This window comes from Homarus americanus, unplaced genomic scaffold, assembly GCF_018991925.1.
Source record: "Homarus americanus isolate GMGI-L3 unplaced genomic scaffold, GMGI_Hamer_2.0 scaffold37032, whole genome shotgun sequence".
In the NCBI taxonomy this organism is placed as follows: domain Eukaryota; kingdom Metazoa; phylum Arthropoda; class Malacostraca; order Decapoda; family Nephropidae; genus Homarus; species Homarus americanus.
In genome coordinates, this window is record NW_024731852.1 from 5,146,227 (window position 1) to 5,152,885 (window position 6,659).

General features: G+C 42.5%; 1 non-coding gene across 1 annotated transcript; it reads right to left on the reverse strand.

The window, feature by feature from the left end:
• Window positions 1-4,986: 4,986 nt before the first annotated feature.
• On the reverse strand, window positions 4,987-5,070 carry Trnal-cag. The gene has a single exon. It is a non-coding gene; the product is annotated as a tRNA-Leu (tRNA).
• Window positions 5,071-6,659: the final 1,589 nt, after the last annotated feature.

Sequence of the window (6,659 nt, forward strand, 5' to 3'; positions counted from 1 at the left end):
CATCCCGTCAAAATACAAGAAGAGTTCGCCTTCCTCAGAAGAACAACTATGATTTTAGTTACACTGCCCAACAACATACATCTTACATTAATTGCATGTCATTAACATACTCATTCCTCATAACAATCATTGACCTCCTTACCTCGGTAATTCCTTCTCAGTATAACACCAAACACATCAGTATAACATCACCTGGTACATTACAAAAAGAGTTGGTCTTCATCAGGAGAACAATTATTATTTTCATTACATTTCTCTTGATGAGCAGATGGGATACTTCCCAGGTAATCATACCAATATTGGTTCCACGCCTGGTATTAGGAAGTCGCTCCATGTAGTGACCGCGAAACTTCTCAAGTATACAGTGATTTTCTCCTATCCTGGGTGGTGATATGTAGGGTATCCACAGATTCACAGTGGAGGTGCATGACCACTGTGAGCAGACGCACCCCACATGGTGCGTCCCCCACAGTGGAGGTAATGGCTGATGCTCGCGTGGTACCTATGTTGAGAGAGGGGCGGGCGTTACTAAGGAATAATGCCTGATGGGCCATTATCACCCACCCTAACACATTACTACTTCACTTTATAACATCAGGCAAGGTTTTAAGCTGTAAAAACTGCTAGATAAGTCTTTTTTCGGGCTGAATAAAGCCCGATGTAGGACACTGACCTGTGTTGGGAGAGGGGCATGTAAGGGGGGTGGGGGGGGTTACTCTGAAGCTGCCACCCTTATCTTACTCATACTTCTCTCTGTCTTATTCCCTTCAATTGTTCTGTCTACATATTTCAGTTCATGGTTACTACATAACCTCAGTTCTTTGGTAGCATGGCGAGGGTCTAGGGCACATGGGTATTGTAACTCGGATATCAAGTCACTTGGACGGAAATAAAGGTGAAATACTGCGGGGAAATGAATACCCCTAACATACTCTAAGAAATGGTTTATTTATATGAAATCAAAGTAGGGAAAAAGATATCACTGACATACAACTACAAGGCTCAACCCTTGGCTTAACTCAACTGCAATTCACTCAGACACTGTACTCTTATTACTTACAACCTTACTGGTGTTACATTACATTAACAGTTACCAGGATCAACTCCATGGCTTTACTCACATTACATACAGATGTATGATAACTCCTTGGCTTTACTTATCTGGACTTCCAAGTGGGTACTTTTACATCTCCCACATTACTGGTGATACATTACATTACATTACAAGACACACTTACATATGGTCCCTTCACTAACTCTTGGTAGTGCATATGAGATGCACTCACAACAAGTTAATACTGATACTAATAAGTTACAGGGGTTCACTACCCAACATGGGATAATTATTTCCAGTTAATTATCCCCAAACACATACAACAACACTGTGGACCATAACTTCCAGGAGTGTCCCAGGGTAGAACACTCAACAACTGACGCTCGCTGTTATGATTGGTGGTAGGCCAACACATGGTGACAGTCTGGGGTCTAAGGCCCACGATGTTGACTTGCAGTTTATCAGGCCGAATCAACGACATCTTCCATATATAGCTAACTGCTAGGTATCCACCGACTCCGGGCAGCCAGTGGGTGTTCAAATAACCCACACACTGGATCTGTGAACAATTTTGTAGACGTCAGGAGGGAGGCTTGATCCTCCGTCCCATCCCGCCCGGTGTTTATATACCCCTGAGTTGCCGGACGTGGCCACTCACGTAATGACAAAAATCACAAACAAACCAACTGCCACTCATTCAAAGATGACCCTCAGTTGACAAAGGTCTGGCGAATTGCTGAAGTTGATTTACATAAACTAATTCAAGATTGAGCTTGCCAGGAGAAAGTGGAATACAGGTATACATACTGTATTGACACTGTCTTCACAGGGCGGGACTTACTGGGAGGGATCCTTGGTGTAAAACGAGAGAGGGAAAAATGCGTTTCTTCCTAGGGATAGCTAACCAGTTACCCATTCATGTTTTGCGGGCGTGGAGTATAATAAGAATCAACAGGGTTAAAACAGACTAGCAGTCAATGTGACCTTGACAGGCGGGCGTTACTAAGGCGATATCCCGCGCTCCTCCCTGTCTAGGCCTACAGTTTCCCATTTCTAATTTTCACTTTGATTTCTTATGGTTTTCACCTGAACACTTTCCTATTTATTGTGACCATATGCCTTATAAATACATATCTAGCCTGGGTATACGTCACACGAGATAAAGAGGTGTATTAAGTTCACACCGATGCATACAAGATATTTCCTTTGAAGTATAGTTTCTGGATCACTTCCAACACTTCACATAGGTCTGATACATTTATCCTTTTTTCAAATCAATGTTCTTTTATAGTTTCATCGGCCACCTGTCGTAGCTATGTTTACTAATCGTTCACAGACATCCATAGAATGACCTTCAAACACGGTCTACATTCAGCCCTTATAGTATAATAATCCGTAATGGTTGGACTCTCCCAACCATCTTATAGATACCTTGAGTTCTCCTAAATGCTATGAGTACATACACTTAATTATATACCCATACCTGGGTACAATTCATCAAATACTTCAGTAACATTCAGTAGGTGAGTTATCCTTTATCAACGTTTCCCATTTTCTGAGATTCTACAAGTGCAGTGGATTTGAATGTTATGTAGCGTAATATGAATTAAAGAGTTTTTAAGGATGACAATGATGTGCGCAGTATACTGCATTTTGTTTATACTTTGTATGCACTTTTCTGTGAGTTGGAACCAATTATCCCATTGAAATAATAGATTCTATTAACGAACAACTCTGTGGAACCAGTTGTGTTCGTTAACCGAGGGACCACTGTATTATTGTAACTCTAATTCAACTAAATCCTGTTTGTTTATAACTGTGGTTCTTAAAATTTTTTGCCTCGTGCCCCTCTCCCCTCTGCATAAGCCCTAGGTCCCATGCTCCCCCCCCCCCACCCCCTGATGCAACCCTTGGTTATTATAGTGGGAGGGATGAGCAATCATGTACAAGACACGTTCAGTTCTTGACCAGACTTTTCTCTGACCGCTTGTGTCCCCCTTGGAATCTTCTGGTGCTCCCCAGTTTAAGAACCACTGGTTTATAAGTACAGGTATACTATTCTGTATTCTAAGCCACTATTGCAACACTGTGTTTAGCTTTTGTCCTGCTGTTCTTGCTCAACCTCCTCAAAGACAAAGAGACTAGATCATTAGTCAAAAATAATTACAGGTTTGTATTGAATAGTAGTAATTTAAGAAACATTAATACCGGTAAGCTGTTTTTTTTTCTTTTACAAAATGTGCTTATGCACCATTACCATTAATTCCATCACATGTTGGTCTCATTGAAACCCTATTAACCGCTGGGAATTAGGAACCTCTGTGCTGAATAAAATCGTCAGGCGTTAGCCAAATAAAATGTTAAAAGTGACTAACCATAATGAAGTGGTTAAAGGATATAGTGTATTAGAGATCAATAAAAGCACAGGATCAACTGAAGAATTTTCTTCCAGTGTCCACCTGAAGAATTCCACCCCAGCCCATTCCACGTAAAGAATTTTCTCATATTGTCAATCTGAAGAATCTCCATCCCAGCCCACATCACCTGATGAAGTGGCTCCACCCCCAGCCCACTCTGCCTAAAGAATCTTCACCCTCTCCAGCACCACTTTGGGAGGAGATTTCAGGTGATCCCATCCTAATGCTAACCAAACAAACAATCTTAATGTAGCCTAACCCAACTCAGCTTAGCCTGACCTAACCCAACTCAGCTTAGCCTGACCTAACCCAACTTAGCATATCCTGACCTAACCCAACTTAGCTTAGCCTGACATAACCCAACTTAGCTTAGCTTGACCAAACCCAACTTAGCTTAGCCCGACCTAACCTAACTTAGCTTAGCCTAACCTAACCCAATTTAGCCTAGCCTAGTCTGACCTAACCCAACTTAGCCTAGCCTGACCTAACCCAACTTAGCTTAGCCTGACCTAACCCAACTTATCTTAGCCTGAACTAACCCAACCTAACCTATGACAAAAAATTTCTTTTCCAGAGTGTCTACCTGAAGAATCTCCACTCATCACTACTTGGGGTGGATATTCTTTAGGTGACCCAAAGCAAGGAACAACAGCTGAGAGCCTCGACCGGCAGATATAAGCAAACATTGTAGGGGTGTGAGAATTTACAACATAATCATAAGATAGACATATAATATCTAAAGGACAATTAAATGTGAAGTTTCCCCCCGCCACCCCCTACAATTAGGATAACTTGACTATCAGTGCAGCTATGCCACATGAGTCAATTTTTAGTACAGGACATAATTTGATTTTTTATATATAATAATATCAGACAAAAACAAGACGATTTTCATCTGTGACACCTTTGGTGCATTTTAGTGATTTTACCCATAACCGAGATACAGTATAGGGAGTTGAAAATCAGACTAGTAGAAAAATTCTAAGTTAAGTGGTTGCGAAAAGTGGCAGGGTTTTGTTCTATGTGATAATAGAACGCTGTATTCACATTTTACACATAACCAAGATATCGTGAGTTGAAAATCAGAAAACTACTGCAAAAATTCCAATCTAATATTGCATTTGTTGCCACCAACCAAATCCTCCTGATTTTCTTTTTTTTTTGCAAACAATAATATTCCATTATTGATAAACAGGTAACCCAATTAAATTGGATTGCCATATTTAATACTGACCAGTCGTTGGTCCATCCACGTGAAATGTATTTACAGATATTTTAGTCCTCATGTCCTGGTCCAGGACTCGAACTCCAAAGACATTGGGGAGAGAAGGCACGATACTCAAGTGCTGCCAACACCTACAGGCGCCTCTAATAACTTCTATCACATGAATAGTTATTCAACTTTTGGGATACAATTCATGGGTGTGTACTGCTATCTATTGAATACAACAATCCTAAACCATTGTTACTACTTATGCGCTGAATGATGTGAAAATCAGGCACAAACAAAAGTTTTGTCAGGAGTGGGATTCGAACCCACGCCCGGAAGACCGGACTGCGACCTGAACGCAGCGCCTTAGACCGCTCGGCCATCCTGACACAAATTTGAGAAGCTAAATAACATAAGTTCAGGCGCTCCAATCTCTCAGGGTAGCTGAGGCGCCGAAGGGCAGGCACCAGACTGGCGGACTCCTTTGAACATTTTCAACCAACTGACAGTCCCTAACATATCTCGGGGACCAGATGGGGTGACAGTGCTCCAGATGGGGAAGCACTTCACTCCTGAAGATCGTTACGACGGACGGACCGTTGAGATATCTGAACGACCTTCTTATAAGACCCAATAATTTATTTGCCTGATTTACCTTCTTCTCGCAATGGCCCGAGAACTTCAGCTCATTGTCTACATACACGCCTAGGTCCTTCTCACATTGTCTCAAATAGTGCAGTTTCTTCATCCCGTTGGGACATATGATACTGTGGGGCACGGGTTGTTTGGTTCACTCAGGATGGGATGGAGAAAGGAAACTCACAATGTGCTCTCTGTATACTGTACATGTTGTATTGGATGTACAGTGCAGCTTGGTGCTGGGAAGTGGCAGCGTGGCTACAAGCGTGATGTAGAGAGAGCTGGTTGGTGAGGATGACCAGCTTGTGGGTCGCCATGCTCGCCGGCGGGAGCGAGGAACACCTCCGGGTCCGACTAATTACCCAAATGTAGCCAAATGTAGCCGGAATGAAGTCAAATAATGGTCCTAGATGAATAAATCGGACTGCCAATCACTTCTCGACTAGTATATGGTGTCACAAAGTCACAAAAAATTGGTAAACTTAATTTAATCTGAGTTAAAAGTGCATGTACCTAACCTAGCCTAATCTAACCTAACCTAACACAACACTACTCAGATTAAATTAAGTTTACCAATTTTTTTGACCTTATGACACCAAATAATAATCGAGAAGTGATTCACAGCCCGAATTACGCTTGTACGACCATCATTTGACTTCATTGCGGCTACATTTGGGTAATTCCTCGCTCCGTCGGTACATGCACGCGATCTATTAACTCAGATTAAAGTAAGTTTTCCAATTTTTTGTGACTTTCTGACACCAGATACTAGTCGAGAAGTGATGAGCAGTCCGATTTATTCATGTAGGACCATTATTTGACATCATTGCGGCTACATTTGGGTACATTTGGGTAATTAGTCGGACCGGGTGTGGTGTTGCTTGCTGGTTGGTGTAGGTCGAAAGAGAGACGTAGGTCACCACGAGGTCAGGTCTTATATAGCGGAGGTAGGCGTGGCTTAATAGTTGACCTCCGTCATGTAAGGCGGCGCTGGTTGACCTAGACCACGAGGCATACACTGGGGAATTCGCATGGTCGGCTACTCAGCGACAAACAGCGTTTGTAGGGGAGGAATCCGTTGGTACGCCCCCAGGTGCATCCTCTTACACTTCGTGACATAGAATCTCAGCAGCCATTTCTTCGACCATTCTTTGAGCTCAGAGATCTTTCTGCAGCTCTTCACAGTCTGCATGGTTCTTCATTTCCCAAAATAACTTGGCGTCAACGGCAAACATTTGTATGGAGGAGTGTACAACACGGTTTTATGCCGGGGCGCTCCTGCTTAACACAATTGCTCAAGGTATTGGATATTTGGACCCATATTCTGGAAAGGGGTGGT